Genomic DNA, 12724 nt, shown 5'->3' on the forward strand with positions numbered 1-12724 from the left:
TTCCAGCCCACAGTATGGTAGGCTCTGGCTCCCAGGATGAATGTGCTGATGAATTGCCGCCTTCCTCTTGAGGCTCTCTTCTCTCTGAGCACCACGTGACTATGTGACCAATTAGAAGATGCTGTCTGCTGGCTGTCTGCATCTCCTCCAGGCAGTAACTTTATTTGGAAACATTCTATCCTGGCATAAATCAAAGTTTGCTTACCTCCCCACCATGCCAACAGCTCGATATATAAGCATGTTCCCACACCACATATAGCTTCACAGCTGGGTTGCTATAATTATGATGGAGAATTATTTTTTATCTAAGCTACTATTTGTCTGCAATCTTCTCAGTAGGAGTGGGGTGCTGACATATGTCATTTTCACCTATACAGATCTGTTTGTAAAAAGGAAATTCAGGAAAAGCAATTTTGCACATTCGGAGAACTTAGAAAAGAAAGCTTGTATTATTTATACTATAAAAATGCTTTTGTCACAGTAGAACTCCAGAAATCCTTTACATGAATAATTATCTGTGATATAAATATTGTGGCTAAATGTACTAGCTTTGGCTTATTCTGCTCTTTAATTCTTAAAGCTAATTGTTTATTAAATTAACACTTTATGCCTCAAAACAGATGAAAACACTACTTGGGCTCAAATTCCCAAAAGACTTCTGAATCTCAAACACAACTATGAAACCCAAAGTCAGTTAGTTTCATTGATTAGTGATCATTACTTGCTAAGAACCTACTGGTTTTGTTACATTCCATTCAGTTCAGCTCAATAAATAAAAATGCACCAAGCTAGGCAGAGAGGGGACAAGAGGCCTCAGACCCTCCAAGGTGTCTCAGAGGCTTCAGCACAAACTGGTAGCTAGATAATGTCAGCCCAACACCTAAGGGCTCTGGCTGGCCATGGTGGTGGTTGCTCTGGAAACACAAAGAGGAAACATTTTATCAGTTGGCAGTTTAGAGACATCTGGAGGAAATGTCCACCAGCATTAAGACCAGCCAGATGTATAGAAATTGTCAAGGCCAATGAGAAGATAGGCATCTGCACTGTAGCAAAGGATTTACCCCGTGTGAAGTGTGAGTGAGGGAATGGCAGGAGGGGAGGCCAGTGATGTTTAGGCCAGCCAGACAGCATTGCTGCATTAACCACTTTTGACCAAAGAAAACAGTTATACCCAATCAGTGAGGGGCAGTTACAGACAACTTTATATTACATAACTCCATGTTGAAGAACTTGTGCTTTATCTTGCACAGGATGAGAAACTAATTAAGAATTTTAATTAGATGAGTTTCTAGCTCTGATCTGCATTGATGGAACATTCTCGCAGGTGAAGAGTGGCCAATCCCAGTTTATCCCTCTTCTCCAGTTTCTCTCTTGCATTTTTCTCTCATCTGGTATTGGCCCAGATGAGAGCTACTGGAGGCCTACACTAGGACAGAGGTACTAATCCAGGAGGAAAGACTGAATCAACCGTGTGATGACTGTGGGGGGCAGGAGGGAGGTGCAGGTGGAAGGGAGTATAAGGAAAATAAATGGTAATGGAAAAAATACAATTAAAGTAAAAAGATAACATCTGTCTGACCCTGTGAGTGACTTTCAGTACAGATAAGAAGAGAAAGTCTCAAGTTTCCAGTTCATGCCACTAGAGGGAATTTGGAGTTATTGTAGTAACTCAAATGAAAAAAAAGAGAAGAAAAGCAGGTTTGGAGGTAAAAGTAATGAGTTGCATTTTGGATACATTGATTATGAGGTACCTATAGGACATTCCAGCAGAGATAGTTACCCAGAAAGAAATTGAATATAGGAGTCTCATTTAGGGAGGCTTCTGAACTGGAAATGAAGACCTAGAAACCATCAGATCATCAGGGCGGTGGCAAGGAGGGAGCGCAAGGAGGTGAAGGAGGAGCTGGTGCTCAAAAGCTTAAGAGTAGTTGATATTACTTAGAAGCATACAATTTTCATGGAGTCCTTAGATATCCAGTATTTTCTTTACATGCTTTTTAACTGAAGAACCTTTAAAAATAATGTTATTTGGGAGCCCCAGATATAAAATGTGTTGCTCTTGTTGAAATGAAGGTAGAGCTGCAGAATTTGACTTGCTCAGGCTCCCTACTCCTTTTTCTTCCCTGAAGGCAACCCCAGACATCTCTGAAGAACCATTGTAAAGTGAATAGTTCTGTATCAGCGGTCAGAAAACTATAGCTGGTGGGCCAAATCTGGCCCATCACCTGTTTTTGTAAATAAAGTTTTATTGGAACACAGCTACACGCATTTCTTTATCTGTTGTCTGTCTACCTTAATGCTATAGCAGCAGAGTTGCATTGTGACAGGGACTGTGTAAACCATAGAAATGTAGGCCTAAAATGTTTACTCTCTGGACATTTACAGAAAAAGTTGGCTGACCCCTGATCTAGACTAAACCTTTTACTTCACAAATGAGAAATCTTAGGTCCAGAGTAGTTAAATAACATCAGGGAAACCGCTCAGGCTAGAGAGAACCCCAGTCTTGGGATGCAGCTCCCACTGAGCTTCTCTTACAAAGGAGAATTGGCAATCACTTTGACAAAGAATGAGATGGACACATTGCCCATCCACAATCATCCCCATAAGAATGGCAAATAATAACTCTGAATGAATGTCCTTTTACTGTCGAATAAAATAAAGATTTTAGTGCTTTGTTGTTGCTGTTATCTCTGAAATAAACACTCTTTATCCTATATTATTAATTATTCTATTCCTAATTATTATTCCATCATTCAACAACCAGTTTTATGTTAGCTTGTGTGGTGTGTGTATCCTCTTGCCTATAGTGAGTAATGTGGGTTGAAAAATCAGTTCTCTGAGGTAGAGTCACTATCATGGTTCACAGATGTGTCACATCTGCTGTTCCAGGTCATGTGGTACACATTGTCATCATACCACCTAGCCCGCAGCTTTCACCTCTTCCCTCATCGGCTCCTTCCACACATTGCTCCTATTAGTAGACACTGGGTAAGAACTAGAGTCAGAAATGGGCTGCAGAAGACGAGTACAAAACCTGCATGGCTGCAGAGCGGGACGTGAGCAGTGAGGGGCAGGGAAGGACTCAGAGCGACCTGCCATTCCAACAGGTGCACGCGCCGCAGTCCTGCCTCCGTGTATGCCCCTCCATTCAAATCAACTTTTCCACATTTGGGCAGAGAAAAGAAGCACAAGGCAAGAGGCACACATTGCAGAGTTCTAAATGTAGTTCAGGCAGCACCAACTGGGAAGGGAGAAATTTCCCAGAGTTCACCAGAAGGATTATAATGTAGTAAACTAGAGATGTGGAGTAGTAGAGACACGAATTTGGTCTTGGTCCATCTGCCAACAAAGCAATTAATAAAAAACACATACACCATTTTATTCAATCCATGTCCTTTTATTTTCCTAGAGCAACAAAATGTATAAAGACACATGAATGATAAACACTTAATTTGCCACATTTCTTTTGAGGATGGTAAGGGTGTTTTTAATCAGTCACAAATGAAAAGGAAAAGTTTATTTTTATAGGTAGATAAGAGCTAAAGTGTTTTAAAGAGTCAGAATAAAATTCCCATAGTGTTCAGTTTTGGCTTTTCAGATCACATAAAGCAAGGAAGAGAAGTGTGAGGGAGGAGCATCAAATACAGAAGATCTTGATAAGAAAATGGGATATTTAATCTTTTTAAAATAAATGTACTAACCCATTTAACATATGCATCTCCACTGGTTTTGTAAATCATTAGTTCCATTTCATATTGTTAGCCATGTTAATGTTAAATATAATAAAGAAAAGCATGTATAAGGTTAAATTCAGACCTTGAGGGTTGATATTTTAGTATCATGCACTGATTTATCAAACATTTTTATAGTTGCTTATATAGGCCAGGAACTGTTTTAAGAGCCTCATAAATATTAATTCTTTTTTGAGTAGTTATGTAGTACATCTGCGAAAGAACACAGCACTTGAGTATGAAAGTAAGTACAGGAGGAAAAAAGCAAAATATTACTAGAAGCAAGATTTAGGGGGTAAAATGCAGGCAATATGTTTGACAACTGGTACTTTCTTTTCTTGGCATGAAAGTACCAGTTGCTTCTACAGAATTTCTCCTCTCCTGAACCTTTCATTGTTTTACTTTTACCTGTGAAAAAGAATCCCATGCCTAACAGCTCTGCTGGCAAGAACACCTCATCTTCCCCAAAGGGTGCATGAATTAATGATTGATTTTACTCACTGAGGGAATTGAAAAGAAAAAAATTGCTAACATTTATAAAATGCTTTTTTTATTGTCCAGATACAGTTGTCTCCATTTTCCACACCCTACCCCCACCTCCCACCCTTAATCCTACCTCCCTTTGGTTTTGTCCATGCGTCCTTTATACATGTTCCTTGACGACTCTTCTGCCTCTTTCCCCTGTTACTTCCCTCCCTGATCCCCTCTGGTTACTGTCAGTTTGTTCTTTATTTTAATGTCTGTGGTTATATTTTGCTTGCTTGTTTGTTGTGTTGATTAGGTTCCACTTATAGGTGAGATCATATGGTATTTGTCTTTCACTGCCTGGCTTACTTCACTTAGCATATGGTTTCCAGTTCCATCCATGCTATTGCAAAGGGTAGGAGCTCCTTCTTTCTCTCTATTGCATAGCATTCCATTGTGTAAATGGACCATAGTTTTTGGATCCATTCATTTACTGGTGAGCACTTAGGTTGCTCCCAGCACTTGGCTATTGTAAATTGTGCTGCTAGGGGTACCAGTGAGGTTCTTTTGGATTGGTGTTTCAGTGTTCTTAGGATATAATCCCAGCAGTGGAATTGCCAGGTTAAAAGGCAGTTCCATTTTTAGTTTTTTGAGGAAATTCCATTCTGTTTTCCACAGTGACTGCACCAGTCTGCATTCCCACCAACAGTGTACTAGGGTTCCCTTTTCTCCACATCCTCGCCAACACTTGTTGTTTGTTGATTTGTTTTTGATGGCCATTCTGTTTGATGTGAGGTGGTATCTCATTGTGATTTTAATTTGCATCTCTCTGATGGCTAGTGATGCTAAGCCTCCTTTCATATGTCTCTGGGCCCTCTGTATGTCCTTCTTGGAGAAATGTCTGTTCAGGTCCTTTGCCCATTTTTTAATTGGATTGTCTTCCTGGAGTGGAGTTGTGTGAGTTCTTTACATATTTTGGAGATAAACCTTTGTCTGAGGCATCACTGGCAAGAATATTTTCCCATACAGTTGGTTTCCTTAGCATTTTGCTGATGTTTTCTTTAACCGTGCAATGCTTTTAAAGTTATTCCATACATATCATTTCATAGATTTCTATTAAAATTGGTATTTATTTTTTTAAAGATTTTATTTATCTATCTTTTAAAGAGGGAAGGGAGGGAGAAAGAGAGAGAGAGAGAAACATCAATATGTGGTTGCTGGGGGTCATGGCCTGTAACCCAGGCATGTACCCTGACTGGGAATCAAACTTGCGACACTTTGGTTCACAGCCTGCGCTCAATCCACTGAGCTACGCCAGCCAGGGCTAAAATTGGTATTTTAATATGTACATTTTAATACCCTAAATTTTATTTCATTACAATATTTATACATTTCCCAATTACTAAAAACTTTCCATTAGCTGCGTGATAGCCATTTCCTATAACTGTAATACCCTCAAGTTTTCATCCTTTTCCTGTCATGTATTAGAATCTTCTCTTTTCAAGAATGTGAGTTATCCTTCCATTGGTTCTGCTTCTGGATCTTTTACTTGTCCAACATGTATTTCTGCTAAATTGGTAACTTCATCCACACAAATGTGATTCTGTGTGTTTCCTTTCTTTCTTTAAGTTGCCCATACCTAACCAATTTTCATTCAAAGAATTCAGAGATCCAGTATTGTCATCCTTCTCCAGCCATCTCTGTCTTTTGGTAAGTGCGCTATTGGCCCCAAATGCTTCACTGCTTATAGCCAGCAGTGGGCTGAGCTCTCCATGTATCACTGCTATCTGAGCCCATCTGTTGCCTGAGCACATGCCTCATCTTCAGGTGTTTTCCTCTCTAAAGTGCTTCTTTATATTATATAAAACAGGTGTGTGGATCTCCAGTCATCCATTCCCCTGACAAATGCTGTGTTTGTTGAGTTTCTAGTGTCAGGCGCAGGTGTGTTATCAATACCTCACCAATGATGAACTAAACAGATAACACCCCAGTTCTCATACAGCAATAAGGAAGCAGACAAACGTTGTTCAATTGTGCTAAGTGCCAGGAAAAAAAAAACAAAGGTCTCTGAAGAAAATGAAAGAGCAGAACTACTTAGAGTGGTTGAGAAAGGGTTCTTTAGTGAACTGTGATTATCACTGTGATACTACATATTTTTTATGATATATTTCCCTGATTTTCCCCTTTGGGGAATTTTTCTCTTATCCTTCAGCCACCTCCAAGCATTCCTTTATGGAGGTGATTTTCTCTGTTAGCATAATGCCCAGGTTAACACACCCTTCCTTGTACCTTTATTCAGAACTAGAAAAACTTGCTTTTTTTGTGGTCATCTCTAGCCTCAGAAATAAAAGAGCTCCTGGTATCCTGTACATGAGAACATGAGCCATCAACTGTGCCTTGTTATAGGGTCAAAATAAGGTCCCCTTAATACATGGCTATTGCCCCACCACCTAGCCAAATTTAGCCATTGGGAGAGAGATTTGGCATCAGGGGCCATTGACCAATTTTATCTTGGGGACTTTTCTAATCCAGCCTCTACCAATCTCAAGATAGTTTTTCCACATTTTATTTTTTATTTCTGATTTTTTTTCTCTTGCATTCATCTATTCTGAGTGGTATGTCAAGGTTCTCTAAACTTCCCTCCACTCTTACATTGTTAATGGATTCTCTCCATTGGTCTTGCCTCTTACAGCTATACTAGCTTACACTTACATGGCACCTATGATGTTCTAGGCACTGTTCTAAATATTTTACATATATTAAGCCAATTAATTCACTATACACGACCATCTAATGAGATAGCTACTTTCATTATAACCACTTTAAGGATGGAAAAGAGGAAAGACGAAACTGAGGCATAGATGGGTTAAGTAACTTACCTAAGACCATGCAGCTAATAAAAGATAGAGCTGGAATTCAAATACCAGAATGTATACTCTTAAGTATTTTGTATTTTGCCACTTTTATGTTTTTATATCTTCTTTTCAAACATTTTTCTTTATATACAATTTTTATCTCTCATTTCCTCTACTTAAATTACCATTTTTTGAGAAATTAATTTCTTCTATTAGCATAGTAGGATGAGAAAAGAAAGTATAGCATCTCTCAATCTTTATTCTTCTAGGCACATAAATGCCAAGAATTCTATTGGTGGTTACATTTTTATTTTCTTTCTCTCTTTTTCTTTCTTTCTTTCTTTCTTTCTTTCTTTCTTTCTTTCTTTCTTCTTTTTTTTTTTGGAAGAATATACCTGTTTCCTTTTCTCTGTATCATGCTGGAATCTTGACTCCAACTTCTGTTGGAGAATCTGTTATTCTTATGTTCTTTAATCATTCTCTTCACAAATTTCTCTAAACTGGAGTAAATTCAAATGCTTACCTAGGATCCAAGCATATAACAAAATGGAGAGAAAAAAACCATGTGTCAGAAACATAATGGTGTGAGCTACATGGTAGGCCACTGGTCCTAGACTTCAATGTCCCAAGGCTAGACCTCATTGCGAGGCTGTGTCCATGCACAAATAAGGGTTAAGAAATCAAGCATTGAAGAGCAACTGAGGTTGGCTGTCTGAGGACTTGGGGGCTATGGAGCCCCACTGCATCATTTTTGTGGGGGAACACCAACTCAGGTTCTAGGTTTTCAGATTTTTCCAGACATGGCAGAAAGCTTTATTTTTAAAGAATGGGTTCTCATGTTTCAGTGATGACCATTAATTCAGCTCTTTCCTCTGTGGCCTCCAGTTCAGGACCATGGCTCTAAGTGCACTCATGGTCCAGCCTGGTCACTTTACCTTTACTTCCCTTCTTTACTTGTTTTTTAAAATATATTTTATTGATTATGCTATTACGGTTGTCCCATTGCCCCCCTTCACTCCCCTCCACCCTGTACATGCTCTCCCACCCACGCCGCCCCCTTTAGTTCATGTTCATGGTCATACATATAAGTTCTTTAGCTTCTACATTTCTCATACTATTCTTACCCTCCCCTTGTCTATTTTCTACCTTCAATCTATGCTACTTATTCTCTATACCTTTTTCCCCCTCTCTCTTCCTCCCTCTCCCCTGTTGCTAACCCTACATGTGATCTCCTTTATTGTGGTTCTGTTCCTGTTCTAGTTGTTTGCTTAGTTTCTTTTGGTTTTGCTTTAGGTGTGATTGTTAATAATTATGAGTTTGCTGTCCTTTTACTATATGCATTTTTTAATCTTCTTTTCTTAGATAAGTCCCTTTAACATTTCATAAAATAAGGGCTTGGTGATGATGAACTCCTTTAACTTGACCTTATCTGAGAAACACTTTATCTGCCCTTCCATTCTAAATGAAAGCTTTGCTGGATAGAGTAATCTGGGATATAGGTCCTTGTCTTTCATAACTTGGAATACTTCTTTCCAGCCCCTTCTTGCCTGTAAGGTCTCTTTGGAGAAATCAGCTGACAGTCTGATGGGAACTCCTTTGTAGGTGACTGTCCCCTTATCTCTTGCTGCTTCTAGGATTCTCTCCTTCATTTTCACTTTGGCTAATGTAATTATGTTGTGCCTTGGTGTGTTTCTTCTTGGGTCCAACTTCTTTGGGACTCTCTGAGCTTCCTGGATTTCCTGGAAGTCTATTTCCTTTGCCAGAATGGGGAAGTTCTCCTTTATTATTTGTTCAAATACGTGTTTAATCTGTTGCTTTTCCTCTTCCCCTTCTGGTACCCCTATAATTCGGATGTTGGAATGTTTAAAGATGTCCTGGAGGTTCCTAAGCTTCTCCTCCTTTTTTTGAATTCTTATTTCTTCATTCTTTCCTATTTGGTTGTTTCTTTCTCCCTTCTGGTCCACTCTATTGTTTTGAGTCCCAGTTTCTTTCCCATCACTATTGGTTCTCTATGCATTTTTCCTTCATTTCTTTTATGATAACCTGCATTTGTTCATCTAATTTGTGACCAAAATCAAGCAATTCTGTGAGCTTCCTGATCACCAGTGTTTTGAACTGTGCATCTGATAGGTTAACTATCTCTTAGTCACTCAAAAGGATGAGTTCTGGGGCACTGATTTGTTCTTCTGTTTGAGCCATCTCTCTCTCTCTCTCTCTCTTTTTGGTCTGGTCGCTCCTGTTACAGGAGCCTTAGGTGTTCACCAGGGCTGGGCACCCCAGTCGCTAGATTGTGACATTGTATGTGAGGGCAGGATCAAGAGGAAACAATGGTGGTAGCTCCATTCTCCATGGGACCTCAGTCCTTTCCCTGGGATCCTTGGTTGTGCTCTCTCCTCTGCTCTACAATCGCCACCTCACTGGGTCTGCCAGCTGCCGCTTGCATGCTCAGGGTCCACCTGCTGTGATCTTGCGTGCTCCAGATGGCTTTCATGCTCCCAGTTGCCTTATGTGCCCAATTCTCCCTGTTCTCTGTGCTGCAACCCATGTCCAGCTGCTTGTCTCTGCCCCTACTACCGGTCTGGATGAACGGGTCTATTTCAACTTCTTGGCTGTCTGACTTCCATTCAGATAAATTTTCTATCAGTTCTGGGTGTTATTCTATCTCTAAATTGTTGTTGTTCCAATCTTGGTTGTGTGTGGAGGTACGGTGTGTCCGCCTATGCCTCCATCTTGGCCAGAAGTCTCACTTCCCTTCTTTACTTGTAATTTAATGGAATTTCTTTTCCTGATTTTCGGTGATGACTTTTTAGACAAATATTTCATTTCTAACTGTTCATACTACCTTTATCACACAGGGAGAATACTGTCATCTACAAGCCAAGGAGAGAAGCTTCCAACAGACTCTTTTCTCACAGCCCTCGGAAGGAACCAACCATGCTGTCACCTTAATTTCAGACTTCCAACCTCTGGAACTGTGAGAAATTAAATCCCTGCCCTTCAGGGCACCCATTCTGTGGTACATTGTTACAGCAGTCTGAGCAACCCTGATAACACCTGAATCAAATCATGCACATTTTTTGTTAAAATCGCACAAAGCCAAAGTCCTTTCATGGACTCTCAGTGACCTGTCCTCCCCTACTGTCGTCTCTGTGCCTGTCCTGCAGCTCTGCCCTCACTCCCTCTGGCTCTAGCCCCACCAGCCTATCTGCTGTCCCACCACCACCAGGCACTGGCTCCTGCCTCAGGGTGCTTGCCCTGCTGGGCCTTCTGCCAGGAACCTACTTCCCAGGATACTCACCTGGTTCTCTCTCCTCCCTTCCTTCAGGCCTTTGCTCAGGCACAGCTGTTTCAATGAGGCCTTTCCTGGTCATTTTATCTAACATAATAATTCTCACACCCCACTTTCTATCCCTCCTTGCCTGCACTCTTATTCTCCTTAGCCCATAGTACTATCTAACATAGGATATATTTTATTTATTATTCCTATTATCCTGCTAGAATATAGATTCCACTGGGGACAAGGATTTTTTACTTTTATTTACTCTTTTAGCTACAGTGCCTGACACACAAATGATGCTCAATAAGTAGTTCTTGAATGAATAAGTAAATTGATGAATTGAGAAATTCTTATATCAATTAGAACTCTTTCTTCTTCCTAAATGAAAAACCTTGGCAATATTATTAAATTTCCACAAGATTACAACACACTGTAATATAAAACCTTGTCTGATTGTTTTTCTGGTGTTGTTAACTTATCACACCATATTTAATCATGACATAATATTATTTAAAGCCCTTAATTAGTTTCAAAAGAGGGTTAGAAGTCTTTTTTCTTCATAATTGCCAATGACTCTTTTAATCATCCTTTTCTCTGGTAAACTAAATCTAATAAATCTTAAATAAATCTAATTTCTGTGTGGTTCCAGAGCTCTCCTCATAACAGTTCACAAGGTTTCTTCTCTGTCATTTCATGCATTTATTTTTATAGTACATGAATTGCTGCAACCATATTCCTTGGTTTTATCTGTATGGAATTCATAATTGAAAGTCTCAGAGCCTTGCTGTAACAAGTGTACAATGTCTGCTTTCCTAATACAGCTATAGATTCATGCTTTCTATATGAAAAATAAATTCCAAACAATACTAAAACTACTGTAGCTTTAATAGGATGCTGAAGATAAATAGTAATAAATTATTAATTTCCAAAGGTCAAATCATTTTCTAAACTTGACAAGAAAGAATGAGAATTAGAAACCCTGTGTTTTAAAAAATACGGCCTCAAAAGTCTCAGAATGATGTTAACTCCCCAATGAGGTACACTGCAGCTTCCAGTGTCTTCTGTCTCAATATGTAAGCCCCTGAGCTAATCCTGTTCTTTTGCGAAGGACTTCTCTGACTGCTGCCTTCCTCCCCACCATGTGACTTGCAAGATTAAAAACCATGCCTTCCCTAATTTCCCTTCCACTCTATGAATATTATTTGTGCTGGGCAAGGGATGACTTAGAAATTGTTTAAGCTGTGATCAGTGTAAGATTCCTTGTTGAAATATTTTTGCTCTTTAGGGAAATATGTTTTTAAGCAGCCATTCACTCTGCTTTTTAGCAGGTTATTGAAGGAGTGCCCCAGCAGTTGAAGTTTCAATTACATTGTATTCTTCAACTCGATCTCAATGGCTTCCAAGAAGCATTTGTCAAATGAGGCCACAGTGGGAAGCAAAAGAGATGCATAATTTCAGCCATAAAACTGCTTGCATTCTGGCAGGGAAGATTAAATTAACATCTTTCAAACAGGCAGAGGCCAAAAATGCAAAATGGTGGTACTGATCAGAAGTGCTGAGATGATTCATAGAAAGGGGAGAAATGTGGTCTGAATAGGCAGGTAAGACCTCAAGAGAAGAGGGCAGTATCCTACCTGAAACTCAAGAGTGAGCAAGATCAGGGCTGATGGGGTGAAGAGGAGGACATGGCAGTCAAGGGAAACAGCCTGGGCAAAAGCATGGGCATCTTTCCTGAGGGATTCTAAATGGAGGATAAAAATCTTCAGCCTCCATCCTTTCCTCCCTTCCACAAAAATGCATGGTGACCTGGCCCCATGAACCCTGGGGTTCAGAACCCTGAAAGCACCCCCAGACTGAAGCCCATGTGTATCAGATGAGAAAACATGTGGAAGTCTATCCCTGGAATAGTAGTGAGCAGTCTCTTACTTTCTCCACCATAGTTTGAAGAAAATAAATAAGCAAATGTCAGATTCAAATAGATCCCTCAAGAAGGATAATTTTAGTTGACTGTTTGGGACTGGAAGCCTGTCTGGGCACGTACGAGTACACAGATATCAGTTACCTTCAGTTACTGAGGAGGAGCAGGTGTCTAAACAAAGCTGCTGCTAGCCAAACCAATTTCAAATGACACTGTGCTCCTCCACAGCCCCAGGGATTAGTGAGCATGCAGCAGGCCCAAGATCACCTTCTTTACAGATGGCTTTTGAGGACACCTGTACTTAATTAGCTGTCATGGCCAATGGCTACATCTGAGCCTGACATTTTGTCCCCAAAGAATCATGAAGTTATGATACTATAATATTGTTGAAGCTTAGAACCTGGAGAAAATGACTCCCTACTATCTGTCCCAGGTTTGGTGACTTCTGGTCTCCCTGTGGTCCCATTTAACTCTAAGT

The sequence above is a fragment of the Phyllostomus hastatus genome, unplaced genomic scaffold, assembly GCF_019186645.2.
Source record: "Phyllostomus hastatus isolate PE091 unplaced genomic scaffold, TTU_PhHast_1.1 phas_scaffold_39, whole genome shotgun sequence".
NCBI classification, from domain to species: domain Eukaryota; kingdom Metazoa; phylum Chordata; class Mammalia; order Chiroptera; family Phyllostomidae; genus Phyllostomus; species Phyllostomus hastatus.